Source organism: Gavia stellata, chromosome 4 (genome assembly GCF_030936135.1).
Source record: "Gavia stellata isolate bGavSte3 chromosome 4, bGavSte3.hap2, whole genome shotgun sequence".
Taxonomy (NCBI): domain Eukaryota; kingdom Metazoa; phylum Chordata; class Aves; order Gaviiformes; family Gaviidae; genus Gavia; species Gavia stellata.
The window spans coordinates 46,067,446-46,082,972 of NC_082597.1; the positions used below are offsets into that span (position 1 = coordinate 46,067,446).

The 15,527-nt window shown below is 38.4% G+C and overlaps 1 protein-coding gene across 1 annotated transcript in view; it reads left to right on the top strand.

The window, feature by feature from the left end:
* TMTC2 (transmembrane O-mannosyltransferase targeting cadherins 2) overlaps positions 1-15,527 on the top strand; it is a 257,259-nt gene that overhangs the window by 48,606 nt on the left and 193,126 nt on the right. The gene's annotated exons all lie outside the window — the stretch shown is intronic.

A 15,527-nucleotide genomic window follows, 5' to 3' on the forward strand; every position in this document is an offset into this window, starting at 1 on the left:
ATCAGTATCTTCCTTTGATCTCTCAAAGTGTACTAAAGGGATTCTGCTCCCCTCTGCCCCCCTCCCGTTCCCAATGACGAAATGTCTTATCAGAGATCAGTCTTTGTATCTGTTAGGAAGAAAAATAACCAGTGTGGGAAGGAAGTGAGTTTTCTTTAGCTGTGTTAACTTGGGCCCTTAGGATAGGAAGAGACCAGAATAGCTGTTAGGTGAGAGGGGTATCCTTCAGGATTTAGAGGACAGAAAAAAATTGACTCAGAAAAATTCAATCATCCAGCCTAGAATTTTTGTCATAAATATTTCCAGAGGTAAAGTAGACAGGATAACAGTTACAGAATTCAGTTTGAAAGTGTTTTTGCAAAGCTGCTTGTGGGAGAAGAGAGGACAGACTGCTATATTTGCTCTGGCATTTTAGCAAGCACAAATCTTTAGCTTTGGCATTTATCTTGAAAATCTATTCTTAGTTTGAACCTAGATAACAAAACTCACATGCACGTGCTGAAGTATTGGTTGTATATGATAGGTAGTGTGTAAAAGTGCCTACAGTAACAAAGGATTTAAAAGAAATAAAATATTTCAGAAATTTTCTTGGCATTTGAACTCCTGTTACCTCAGAGCAGTACCTTTTCATCTCTGTGCATTGTGGATGAAAACGCTTCTGATTCTTTGCAGTTAATTTCTGAAGTGGAAGCTCTCAGTAGCCAAGCTGTGATCCAGATTATCTGTGGTGTGAGATCAGAATTTTTAATGAAATGTTTTGTGTACCTCAGGAAACTTTGAGTTCTAAAGATGATGTGGTAATTCTTTAAAATGTGGCCTTTCATAGAATTCAATGTCAAACTGTATTCTGAAGTTCCTTTAGAGTCCAGTGTAAACTATTTAGTAAGTTTATGTAGAAGCTCATCACATTATGAAGTACTTCTAATCACTTAAGACATTTGGCTCCTTGGTTCTAAACATAAATGGTATTCTTAATCTCCAGGCTAGATCACTGGGAAGAGTAGATCAAAATACAATTAAGACTGTCTATATTTAAAGCATCTTTCCACTGATACTGGTTGAAATGGTGCAAATGGTTGCAGTGTTGCAAGTCAGTGAGTTTGAGGTTAGCACTAGTTGTTTAGAGCAAGTTCTTCATCTGTTTTGGCTGGTCAAGCAACTTACAGCTGCTCAATGAATCTGACTTTAGTATTTTGATTTAGTACAGAAACACATATACCAAGAAAGGAACTCAAGACAGCTGATAGCCACCAATCTCTGAAAAGATTTCTGTGAATAGAAAAGAAAAAGCAAAGACTTACGAATGGGTTTCTTGGGTATTTGTGAGATGATTTAGACAATTTTTGTCTAATGTCCTGAAATATATCTTTGGCACTTCCTAGTTCATTAAGTTGGTACCTCTGTGATGCTTCAGGTGATATGAACAGAGCAAAACTTCTGGTACAAAATTTTTTTATCAAAAAATTTTTGAGTGAAAAAGCTTTTTATTGTTCCACTCCCTTTTTTCGGTCTAAGTTGTCTCTGTAGTGCTGAAAGACTTTCTTCCTCCAAGTTAGCATGGAATCACAATTTGATTATTTTCTTTCTGAGCTTCTACTGTTTGTTTAAACAGATGAAAAAAAGAAAAAGCAGATACAGCTCTTTACAGCAGATGACGCCAGCCAGTATGTTTGGAGGGGGCTTAGCTGCTGGAGAGCTTTTTTGTTCGTTAGTGATTTGTTGTAGAACAACACTGCCTGACGCACTCATGGTGCTTGCTGGATTTGGTTCCTGGGACTTACTGGTTTCAAGTTTCTTTGTCCTGTACTCTTGTAACCTTAACATGAGTTCTGTGGCAACAAGAACTGTAAAAAATGAATGTTGTGCTGCTAATCAGGAGGTTATAGAGACAGGTGGATGAGGCTGAATCAATCAAGCAGTTTTAGAGAGTGATCAGGGTCTTTGGGTTTGTGAATGTCTACCCTTATTACCTTCATAAAACTCAAGGAGTGGGACATAGGCTATGAGTATTTGCAGTATTCTGTGGGTGTATTCATGTACGTGGTCACTGCAAGACTATGCAGAAATTCCGGGTTACCTTCTTGCATGTTTTGTTGGTCTAATTAGAGCTGCCCCTTGCTGCTTCTCATTGTGGAGGATGCTTGCTCAGAGCTAGTTTAGGAGCTTTGCTTTAAAGTGTGGTGTAGAAGTAGTTGCCTTGGAAGCTGTGTCCCTCTGAAAGGCAACACTTAGAGGATGACAGGATAAAGCCTGGAAAATCATGCTATATTGCTCTTAAACATGAAACCATAGTCTTCAGTGACTGAGATGAAAACAAGCATAGGAAACATTTTGTTCTTCAAAAATACATTGTAGCAAACTTTTAAACTCTTCTGTAATTAATTTCAGAGATTTGCAAAGTGATAACAAATAGGACAGAAGGATTGTTATAAGTCATAGTGATGGAATAGGTTGCTACCACTTACTGTGTGGTTTGCTGACAGGGCTGGGTAAGGTGCCATTCAAGTGTTAAGCATAATTTCCAGTATCAGCAGTGTTACTGAAGGCTTTTTGACCATTTTGCTATCCTAAACAGTCTATCACATAATTTATATCTTGGTCTTTGGACATCAGGGAAATTGGAAAATACAATAAAAATAGTGTAAGGTTTCTGAGCAGCACTCTAAAAAATGAAATTCTAAAATGAGTTCCCATTTTTAATTCTTAATTAAGAAAATGTGCTTAAATTCATCCTGTGATTTAATTATTTTTTTGTATTTTTTTCCCCATGGCAGTGAGTAAGTAGCTGCTGTCAGGTTTCTTTCTTGCTTTCTGGCTTGGTTGGATGGATCGATGCGTGGCTACTGGCTATAGCAACTTTCTGAGTACCTTTAGAATGCATTAGTTATGGATTTTACCTTTTTAGTTGATGGTAACTTTTAGTCTGTAGCTGATTTATGCTGTGCGGTTCTGCTGTGGCATGGAAACACTCTGATTCAATACAAACTGGACAATGAATTCTCCAAAAAAGAAAGAAGCAGAGTTGAGTAAAGCCTACAGAGTCCAGAGCAGCTGAGTCTTACAAGCTGAGCTATTCAATTTGCAGTTGCAGTGAAATGACCTCCCCCATTTGTGGCTGGTTTTTCTTGCTGGAAATGTTGGGCTAGAGTCATGTTTACTACAACAGTGTGTGGTACGTGGCTGGTCTAGAGGGATTCATCTGCTTCACATACCAGTATGCAACCACAAACCATTTGCTCTTAGCTGTTTGGTACGTCTCTTATGGGATTTGGGAGTTGGGAAGGAATCATTAGCCTCAAAAAATGAGACGAAGGTTGGGGAAAATGTCTCTGCAATGGTCGGTTTCATCAGGGGGTTTTGCTTAGTAAGCATACATACCATGTTAAATAACGATGTGGAGAAACATGTTCCTATAATCTCAATGGCTCTCTGCCAGTCTGACTTGAAGAAGAGTTTTATCATGACTCAGCTGTGGTGATTTGATCAGATATTAAGTGTTTGAGCAGGGCACATCAACCTGAAAATTTAATGTAAGTAGAAACATTAAGGCATCCTCTCTATAGTTGTGATAGATTGCTGATGCTTTGGAAGAAGGTGGAATCTCCCCCCTCCCCATTAATCTAAATTAATTAATCTTCCTGGCCTGCTAATAAGAGGAATAGTGGAGCATGGAAGGTTGCCACCTTCCTTTAATGTCTTGGGTAGTAGTCTTCATTGCTTTTACATTCTGGTTTGCCCCTTCTCTAATTCTCCCCTCTCTTGTGTGCTGGCTTCATGGGGCTCGTAGTGCTGTGTACAACTGAAAATCCTCCTCCATTCCCATTATTAAACCTGTTAATCAGTCTGGGACAGATAAACTGCACTTTTCTTTCCTGTATAGCTTAGGAGGGGCAAAAAGGGCTCCATATAGCAAGATATACCTTTCAGAGGGAGTGCTCTGAACCTCTATTAATAAAGTTCCTTAGTCTTCCTGGTGATCAGCGGAGTAGCTTGGTCTGCATGGAAGAGGTAAAACTAGATGGGACTTTACCCATTTAAATATTTTTGGACATGATCTGTAGTTCACAGGTGCAGTAAGACTTAGATAGAAGATTGTATTCTTAAATTGGCACCAATTTTTTACTATGTTAATTTTATTCAGTATGTAGTATGTGCTCAATTGTGCACATGAATCTGAAAAAAAGGCACTCAGATAAACGTCAGAGTATCTTAATATTTGAGATTTTTTAAAAAAGAATTTACGGACAGAATTGTACCTCAAGGTCATCTGTCAGACAAAGCAAATGGTAAAAATGAAGCATTGACAGGTGGCAGAGAAGTGAAAAGTTTGTCTTCATAGCACCAGGTTATTGTCTGCCTTGTGGTGAATGAAACTGCTGTCGATGAATTGTATGAGTGTTGCACCTTACTGTTCCTGGCCTATTAATTTTGCAGATTTGCTCCCAGCATGGACAGAAGGAAGAGTGATTAGAAGCTGCTTTATTTTTTTCTCCTTAACATCAGAATGTGGAGGTCTAGTAGCATACATAATTTGATAAAATGAAATATAGATGGAACAAAAATAGAGTGCTTGTACTCCATCAGCCCTTTTCTGTTACTGTACAAAACTAGAATGTTTAACTCCTTTTTTTTTTTTTGTTGCTGTATCAAGTGCTCACAGTATACTCTATTGATTACTCAGGGCCAAGATTGAATCATCTGTATACTTGTTCTTGGTTTTCTACTTCCAGCTCCTACTTCTATGTAAAATGTAATGCCATTGTGATTATCAGGCTGTGTTAATATGGTCACTGATATACGTCAAGATTTGTAAATGACCTTGTCAGATAAATCCAGGAAGAACCACCTGAGTGGTATGACTGCATAAAACAAATACTAGAGGTATTTAATGTTGCCGTCTGATATCCATAGCAAGCTAAGGCTGCTAGTGCTTGGTATTTTGTAGACGAGCGCTAACATAAGCATTTGACCAAAAGCTGACAATGGAAAACAATAGCCTCTGTGAATGCTGGTCAGTAGTACTCCTTGGGCTAGAGGTTTTATAATAAGCCAACTTGTGAAAATAGTTCCTAAAATGGATGGTAAGGAGAATGAAAGGTTAGAGAGATGAGCTTAAAGTTCATTAAAGCAGTAAAATATTTTGACTCCTCAAATCACATTTAATGGATGCTAAAATCACAGTTTAATTTTAAAATTTCAAAGAACTGAAAGCACACTCAGGAACGTCGTACCTAGTATAGGTAACCAGGTGTGCTGATAGCTGTTGTCTCCCAAGTAATACATTTGTAACTCTTCTGGAAGTGGTCGCTGGTTTGTAATGTGATTTCTAGAAGTTGGGAAGGAATGTGTTTCTGTGTCGTCTCAACGGAAAGGGACAACGAAAGCTGGAGGATTGCTGGAGTTGGGTAGCTGGGGAAGAGCTGTGCAGGCTTTGGTTGAATGCAGGGTTCTGTGAGATCATAGCACACAGCCCATAAAAATGACCATTTACAGCTGTGCATTTTATAAATTAATCTTTTATGCTGCCAGATATTTAATCAGAATAAGTGGGCTAGGAAGAAACTTTTTTTTGAAAGTGCTTGAAGACTAAAACATTTCAGAGTATAAGCACTGAGGTTCAGTCTATTGAAGCTTGGCAAGTCTTAGGTAGTTTTGAAAATCTGCCTTACTAAAAAGCTACTGTTACGAATGCAGGTTTTACCAATCACCTGCATTTTGCTGGTAAAACATCATTTTTTATTTAATTAGGTAAGAAGCGTATTGTATTTAGAAACTTTTCAGTTAAAACCTCTTCTAGTTTATCAGAGGATAAGCACACAAAGCATCAGTGTGTTATTCAAGGCTGTTATTGCTACCCTCACAATCAGTGCCTATCTTACAGATGCTCTAATTTCCCCCCCACTTGACCTGCTGTCTTAGTTTAAGAATTTTTTTAATTGCAGGCCCAAATGTAGAATTTGCCTAGTACATACTTTGTCTCCTGAAATTAGGGAATATATGTTTTTATTTACCTCAGAGTAATAAAGGATATTTTTATGCCAGAGGTGACATACAGTATTTAAAAGAATTGCCATTCCCCATAAAATGTCATTAATTTTTTCCAGTAAGAAGATGGTGATTTGGTTGCCCGTTGAGATAATCTTTTTTTCTAGAATAACTGACTTGTTTAGTAGAAACTGCATATGAGTCTCTGTTTTCCTAACTCAGTAACTTTTAATTTTTTGTACGCTCAAGTATACAGCTGATTTCAATGATTAAAAAAATCAAATGCCTTATCTCCTATTTCTAGTGGCCACAGAATCTGTTTAATCTCCTAGAATGTAGGTAACAGTGATACATCTCCTGATGGACTGAAGGCTGCTTTTCCTCCAGATCAAGCTGGTAGACTTTGCTATGACTTTTTATAGTAAGTTCCTGCAGTGATGTACCTGTAGTATTTTGGTTTTTTAATGCCAAAATTACAGTGCTTAACTTCTGAAAAGCTTCTGATTTGCTATTGTGTAACATATTCTAATAAAGTTTTGAACTCAGCAGAGGTCTGAGCTTTCTGCAGAGTTCCTCTTGGTTTTGCATGATTTGCACAAACAGCTTTGCTAATTAATTACTTGAAAATTTGTGTATAGTAATTCTTCCTGAAAATATTGAATATATTGAATAGAATATTAATTGGATTGTTTCATTTCGACACATGACTTGAATCACGTGCGTTGAGCTTTTGTGAGTTTAAGCAGGTTTCCTTTGTCTGCAACAGCTTGCTCACAGTTTGCCTGAGCTGATGTAGCTTTTGGACACTGCAAGAATATTTGCCTATAGGGTTTCAAATGAAACTAGTTTTCTACAGCTGTTGACCTGCTGATGCCAAGAGTCCACAGATTAAACTGTTCCTTTCTGTTGTAAAGAAAGATCCGCAAGCATGCTCATAACCCCCCACCCTCACATCCCCCCCAAAAAACCCCCACCCTTGGTAATGGCCATATCTGAGAATGAAAGAAGAATCTGTTAAATGAATTATATTCAAGGAAAATATGATCTTCTCTAAGTTAAAAATACATTTAAAGTTGCAAGTTGATGTTGAATTTACAGGTCTTGTTCCCATCAGCTGTCTATATTAACTCACATGGCCGTTTTAGCTTTATATTTAGGATGGGAAAAATAGTTCTGTCAAAACAGTATCGCATTTATTATGCAAATAAGCAGATGCTGAACTTTTGAGTCTTAAGATTAGTTTGGTCAACTTCTGGTGTGCATTTTGTAAACAGACTCTCAACAGGACTTTAGGATCCTTGAGTAAGAGGCTGGGAAATAATCCATCCTTCCTGCAGACACTGCTGGAGCATGGGTGCGCAGGTATCTTAAGTGTGTAGTTTAAGCACAACCTTTACAAACCTTACAAGCCTTTATGCTCCTCTTTTTCAAACCACATGTGTGCAAATTAGGGCAGAATAATTAAAATGCGTGTACACACGCATGGGTGCACATACATTCACTGTCTCCTACGTGTACCTTTACAAAGACTTTTTGGCAACTAAAATCTATGTAGTATTTGGAGCAATTTTAATTTTATTGCTGCATCCAGGTATACAAACCTGCCTTCTTCGCAGCTAGATGGCTAAGAGAGGTGATGCTAAATTTATGTATTGCAAAAGGAGACTCAAGTTGTCCAGTTCCTAATTCCTGCTTCTTTCTCTCTTTCTATGGATTGTTTTAATACTCTTTATTTAGCAAATGGGGAAAGCAGCATTACTTAATACAGCTCACCCGCACTAATGAAGTTGGCAGCCAAAGAATTTGCATGCTATAATGAGGCGGTTGTGTACGGTAGGTTTTAAAAGAGAATATATAATGAATTGTAATGGGAAAAAGGTATGGTGGGAACAGATAATGTAGTGAGTGTGCAGTCTGTAAAGGCTGCAGAATGTTTTCCCTCTGAGGATGGTACAGTTTCTTCAAAAATTTTAAATTTGCTTTTCTGTAATCTCATTCAGACAGACAAAAGAGTTCTCCTGTCTTTGGTGCTTGTCATGTGATTAAATACTAATCTATATTGTATTATACTTTATAACAACAGATCAAACTCTTGTGCAACTCCAAGAAACAGGTTAAATGCCTATTGACTTAATGAATTACATTAAACATCAGAAAAAGTGGGTTAAACTTTGAATTTGCTTCAGGGAGAAAATCTTGCAGTGTTCAGAGTTGATTTTTAAAGTATTCTAAATGGAGGGAGCAAGCAAGTTCCAGAGGAAGATTGCTACAGCAGAAGTAGCTCATTCCAGGTTTAGGATGACTGCAGTAATGACCTGGAGTGTGTCCCAACTGCTATTCATTTTAAATCTGAACAATTATGTTAGGATAATGGGATGAAACAAACAGCGATATAATATTGTCTGGGAGGATCTCAGCAGAGCTTGGGTGCAAGTCCAAAGAATTTACGTGCACTTTGCAGAGAGGGGTGAGTGCTGAACGGGTTTTCTGAGGGGTGGATGCTCTCCAAGCCAGGTTGAGCCAGGCTGTCTGAAAGGTTCTTGTATACTCATGTTTTTACCTCCTTGTGGTTTGAGTTCGAATAAAGCAGAGAGAAGGAATTTTAGTGTCTTGTCAGTGTTTCTAGACTGAGTTGTAACCTTTTTCCTTTTTTTTGTTGGTTAAAAAACCTCAAAGCAAACAAAAGAGCAGGTGCCCTCGGGAATTGTGACCTGGCAGTGTTCAGCAGGTTGCATTTTTCCCCCTCCATTAGTCTGTAAATTCCTCAGATCAACCTCTTTAGAGCTCGCAAGGTAAAAAGAAATGTCAGACCTTGAAGAGGAGTTAAGGGTTAGAAACACTAGTAGTATCGGGAATGGTGGTGGTTTATGGCAGTGATTTTGATGGTAGAGGAAATAAGAATTTTGAAGCCTCATGTTGATGATGCAGAATTCCCCACAATTTGGGACAGTCTGTCTTGTTTAGGGAAATAAATACAATTTATGTTGATATTTAAATTTCAAAGCATATTGCATGTTACAGGGATGTCCTTTGATCTATATACAGAGTATCTGAAACTTTGAATGCAAATGTTACACTCCTTGCTGTTACTAACTTAATAAGAAGGAATAAACATAAAGCAATTAGCATCTTCATGTCCCCAGTCTAAATTCAGCTTTCCAGAGGAACTGCTTTGCATAAACAATATGAATCAAAACTTCTTCCCATGTGCAGAAGAACAGCTGTCAGTTAAATGAAAAGACCTAACACTGAACATACTGGTATAGAGGGTTTTGCTGTTTTTGAGGGTAATGTACTGAAATATAAGCAGCTGCAAATACATTTAGGACTTTTGTGAATGAAAATAAAATGCTTACTTGCCTACTTGCAGAAAAGTGGAAAAACAAAAATGCAAACAAACCCAAAAACTCCTTATACCTCACCTTGATACAATTTATTTTTGGGGATATCTTGGGAATTCTAGGTGTGCTCTATAATCTGGTCATGCAAACATTTCTTGTCTTCCAGCTTTATTATGGACTTGGTCTACCTGGATGCATAAGAAACTTGCCAATTAATTTGTCTTCTCAGGGTTGCAGTCTGCTTTCAGACTTCCTTGTGAACATGTACACCTAGTCTGAATTGAATTTACAAGAACAAAGAATTGAAGCTATTTACTTCCTCCCTAGAGACCTCACATACAGTGAGGCTAATTTTCTTTAATCAAAATCAGGTCTCATGAATTTAAGCAAATACTGTGATTTCAAAAGCGGATGCTACATTGTCCAGAAGAAAAACATGAGTGAAACACTAGACTGTGTTCAGTCTGTCTTTGGGCCACAAGATGCAAAACGTGACTTCAGGAAAAGTGGGGATGGGGTGTTAGCAGTCAAGTTTGTTAAACAGAGTTTAATTAACTTATTTATGGATGTTCTTTTGTAAGCCAGTTTCTTTAACAAAGGAATGTGTTGAGAAAGCTGTACCAGCTGCAAGCAAAATCACTTGTCATTTAAAGAAGTAGAGAAGAGCATTTCCTTGCAGGTACGGCAGAAGTAGAGCAGAGTTGTGTTGCCTCTCAGAAGAAAATCCCTCACCACTCAACAAATGTCCATCACAACTCTTGGTCCTGGAACTCTGGAAAAAATGAACTGTACATTTTGTCCCATTAAGTGGCTGAGTGGGACTAGTAGTATTTGTGCTGTGGAAAGGAAAAGCATTACTAAAACTCTGGAAATAACTCCTCCAGTATGATATTCTGTGGTCCCAGGCAATAATCTTGTCATATTCGAGTGAATATATAATGCATAATAAAGCAAGACAGGTTAGTGCTGAGATAAAGACATAGCACTACCTAACAGTTGCTTTCTGTAGCTATCAGTATATATATTGTTTTGTTAGTATATATAAATTACTTCAGAAATAAAAAGGGATTTTACAATAACGTGTTAATTGACCAACTAATAAATTTCCCATTTAAAGTCCAGCAGTAGCTTAACTTGAGTTCTTCTAGGAAGCAGTGAATGTTCCAGCTTCTTGAACCATGTAAAGTTTTATGTCCAACAAATGTATAAAATTGTCCTTTTTTCATTTAAATGTGTTCTTGGTGTCGTGTGGGGGTTGTGTGTGTGTGCCGGCAGCGGAGCTGTCTCATTTACTATGGGTACTTGAAGAGTAATGATAATTCATAATGTAAAGTAGAAACCATTCAAGGTAATGTTACACATCATGATCATCAGGATCCCTCATCTCTTGTCTTATTTATATGCTTTTACTGCACCTTCCCCTCCCAAAATAACAGATAACCTTGGTGTCCAACAGAGTTGCCAGTAGCTTAACATTTGTCATCCATGTGACTTGTGCTGGTGGGTCTCGCATGCTGCTGGCTTTTGCAGAAATGTTTGGTGGTTTTGTGGTGTGGAACATGTTGTTTTATTGTGCCTGAGCAGTGGCCAACAGATTTGTTTCAACTTTAACCAGAGCCTGATTCAAACCAATTACCCCAGAGAACGAATCCTGGCACCTTGCGTCAGTGCTGTTACTGCGATAGACATCAAGAACAGATCCAGGCAGCTCTGCAGCTTCAGAGTTAATATTGTTGCTTTCTTGTGCAGCACTGCTATTGCTGTAGACGCATTCTTGTTTCTTGTGCCTGCTGAATGGAAGAAAGGTGAGGACTAACTACGTACCTAAGATGGGAGGAAACATTTTCAAGAGAAACACTCAAAATGTGATTCACCTCCAGCTTGTTTGCCTCTCATAATTTTGAGTGCTCTTCATTAACTGAATGTTGTGTGCTATTTTTCCTGCGTAGACCTTTAGGGAAAATTTAACTTAACTAAGAGAAACACGTTAATACAAATTAAATACTTTCTTTTTTTCACCTGGATGACATGCTGTCTATCAATTGTACAGGGGTATTAAGTGTTTCCAAATTCTAATTGTTGATTATTTTTTTTCTTTAGCAGTGGAAGTGCTTTTCAAGCTGTTCTCAAAAGTTGATCCCCTGCGTTCTCTCTGCAGTAACTTATACAGCAGTGGCTTTAACTTTTAATCAACTGATAGCTTGTTCTTGCTTTTTGCTCCACCTCTGGCACTTCAGCACTTGCAAGTTTGACAGTGTTTTGGCAGGACTTCACATGCATATTAGTTCTGGTGGTCAATAGTCTCTTAGCTGTGTTAAGTTACCTACAATATTGCCAGCTTTCACAGTATCACTGGACATGTTCCTTGCTGTCTTTCGCTTGCTTGCTCTCCCAAGTTCAGGTGATGTACAATGTAAGAATTTGCTTGGAAAATATGAACCAAACTCCAAAGTTTATCAAGAAATCCATATTCCAGATTCCAGAATCTGTAGTCTTTATTACGTGCCTGTCTCATGATATACTACTGAAGACGTTTATCATTCTGTTTTGATAGTTACTACATCTTAGTTGCTCAGTGATGTCATGAGCAACTAATGTTCTCATTTTTTTCTGTCAGAGGTGGCATTCTGGGGAATGTGAACTAAGGAAAATTCATGCTAACATACTAAAAAACTTTGTAGGGACTTTTTTTAATGTCCAATTGCTTACTGATTTTTCTACTCTGTTGGACTGATCCATAGAAATTATGATTCTAAGTATAAAAAGCAATGTATAACTGAAGCTGTATATAGCACTGCCATTGGTATTGTGTGCCACTTGATTATGAGAGCAAGGAGGGAGTAATGTTTGCTCAAATTTACTGAAGCTATGCCTTCATTTAGAGAAGGGAAAGCTGAAAATGATCATTTCTCTTACTGCACTAAGATGACAGAGTTTGAGTAAAATGGGAGAGAGTTCCTCCTGGAACTACCCACGCAAGAGAACTTCAGATGCTGGTGGTGCATGTGAGCCTCTTAAGAGAGGCTGGAAAGGAAAGAGCTTGTCAGATATAGGAGAAGAGCCTGCCAGAATGGCCCTACAGGTCTTCAGTATTTCAGCTCTGGATCCCTATTTCCAGTTTTGAGGCATGGGTCTAACAGAAAGGTAAAAAACCTTCTTCTCTTTGTAATATACCCATTAAAATGTACACCAGTAGTGTCAATGTTTCCCACTGATCTGCCATTTCAATAGCCAGCACCAGCCCTGTCCTGCCCGTTTGAGGAAAGGCTGGAGTTTCAGCAAGGATGAGTGTCATTCCTAAAGTCTCTTGCTTTTGGAAGCTCTTCTCATCCAGGCCAGAGCAGATGGTGTTATGATAACCACCTTGAAGATTCGTGGTGCTGAAGGAGGACATTGTTTCGGTTCTTTCTTATGTTAAGCCTAGAGCTGAAACTGAGGTACCTGGGGAGACCCAAGAAGTAGAGCAGGAAGAAAGGGAAATCAAAAGATCTGGTCATGAGGATGCTGAGCAACGGTCTCCCTGGTATACCTTGGCATCTGAGATTCAAAGTAAAATTTTTGTATTTTGATGATTCCTCCTTGAAGTGAAACAAAATTTCTTTTTCTCAAGAGCCTCAACAAGAGTTTTGCCTCATGTATGTGTTTTCTCTTTAAACCCAACTGAAGTTGTTGTGCAACTGAAGTGCTTAAGACAGTGTTTATGTTGGAACTGCTCAGTAGCTTAAAGCAGAAAGCCTTGTGGGATCAGGATTGAAAAGGAAGGGGGTAATCTGTATTTCCCCCAGGTGTGGGCAAAAATAGTGGGATGCAACATTTTCTGTGGAACAGCAGTCTCTTCTTGGGGGGACAGATATGAAATACTGACAGTTGTTGGAGTGCCTGCTTGTTTCCCTAGTGATTATCTGAGAAACAATTTTTTTTTAATGCCCATAACCATATGTGACTCTGGGACTGGACTGTGATCTTTTCCCTGAAGTATAGGGGCTTTGTTATTATTGTTTTATATTAATGGCTTGTGTTCTCCTTGAAGTGTAGATTTTTTTTTTTACTTTTGACGATGTGTGGTTTAGGTTTTTGTACACTTACTGGCTAGAAGCTGTTTGGGTGGTTTAAAAAAAAAGTGTGAGAAGAAGGAAGTTCTTTCTGCTCCCTCCAGTTTGGCTTCTTTGCTTTCTGGAGCGGTGCAGAGGAGAAGGAAAAGAAATATTCTTGTTATTATAGTTTTTAACATTGAACAGCTGCCTTTTAAATTATTATTATTTATTCTTCCATGTGCGTTCTGGCGTGACTCGCAAGTGAGATAGAGTTCATGGGATTCATCCTGTTCCCTCAGGGACATTTGTCCGCATCAGAGAAACATCCCACATTGTGACAGCATTGGCAACCTGTCTTCCGCAGAGGCTCAGCGCTGGAACCGATGGGTAATTGTAGATCAGGAGTGAGGCATATTGGCAAAGCTTTCTCATGCTTACGCAGCACCTGCCTTTACTGTGCCTTGATCTGTCCCAGGCCCTTAGTCACAATAGCACTATAGGAACAAAATTTACACTCTGCTTGGCATGCGGGAGGAAAGAATTGAGTAATTATTGCATAGTGCTTGTAAATTCACCTACAGAACTCCATTGGTGACTTCCAGAGTTAAATCAGTAAGCACCTAACATGCAGTGTGGGTGCCCTCATGAAGACACTGTAAGGATAGCTTAAAAAGCACAGTCAAGCAAATATTCTGATTAAGTTTCTAAATGGCACCTAGGAATCCAGTTCTCCCTTACCTTATTATGTCAACATGCTAATGAAATAGTGTTGTAGAGGACAGGGTGATTGTAGATACCTATTACAGTATGTGACGACTTCTCTGCAAGACAGGCTACCCTTGCAGTAGGTGGTCATTTGAATTGTTGTATTTTGCAACCAGAGCTGTGTTTCAGAAGAACTTATGATATTGGTAGTCAGCAAACTGGCAGGTGAGGGGTGAAGAAGTGCTACAAGCAGTATTCTGATATTCAACTTGCTTGTGCAAAGCAGGCTTCTATCCAGATTCATGAAGTCTTTTGGAAGAAAAGTCTCAAACTTGTGGAGGGTTTTTTATGTCATTGCAAAATACTAAGCCTGTTTTTCCTTTTTAGAGAATCTTGCTAAAGGCTGTCTTCACTCTGGTTTGCAGCTTCATTCAATCACATTCTGTTTTTGCTCTTTTAAAGGTTTGGTTTCACTGCAGTATAACTTTCAGCATCTGTAAGAACTCTCTGTGGATTGCTGAACAATAGGGGGGAATGAAACCATTGCCAGCTCCGTACGAACTGAAGCCTGTACTTTAAAATCTTCTGGGCCTTAATGCATCCATCTAAGTTCGAGGTCCTGATTGATCAGTGCTGGGAATAGCATGAAATTCCATCTGGTTGTGATGTGCCAGGTCACGATTAAACTGTCTCATTTGGGAAGGGGGAAAGAAAAGGAGATGAATAAATCCGTGTTTTGCAATTCCTTAAAAAGGCAGGAATCCTGTAACTCTACAGGTGTGGAATAATTTTGGCCACTCATTCCTTAGTGCCTCAGAGCTTTTCTACACTGAAGTCAGCGAGGAACAGCCTTATGGGATCAAGCTGTTGTTAGAGAAGTTGGGGTATGGCGCTATGTACGATTTTTGTGTATGAAAACCAAAGTATTCAAATCTGGTTTAGCAAAATTCTGAACTTTTGACCAAGCTGTGCCCTTGCAAACTGTGCGGTAATATTGCAAATAAGTTTTTGTATGTAACTTAGAAAGCAGAAAGATTGCATTTTGTTTCGTGTGGTTAGATGAGGAGTCACTTAGAGAAAAGGCCTGTCCTAAATGAATCCCTCTCAAATAAATGAATTGTATTAAGGTCTTGAGTATGTTATCTCAAAAATGTTTCTTCAACAAATGCCTTTTTTCCTAAAATACTGATGTTCGGAGTTACCAGATATGTTAAATGCAGATGCTGTGTAGTGAAACTTTAGCTCAGCATAAAATAATGCATTTGTTTGAATTTCTTCAAATGCATAAAACTTCTAAGGATAAAACTGCAGATCAGAATTTGAATGTACTGTAATGTTTTGCTATGGAGGTGTGGTGTAAGTGACTGAATTCACCAACAGAAATAGAGCAAGTTTGTAGGTTTCTAAATTACACTTAATTATAAAGATGGTCACTTCTTGTGTCAAGTAATAGAAAGCAGGA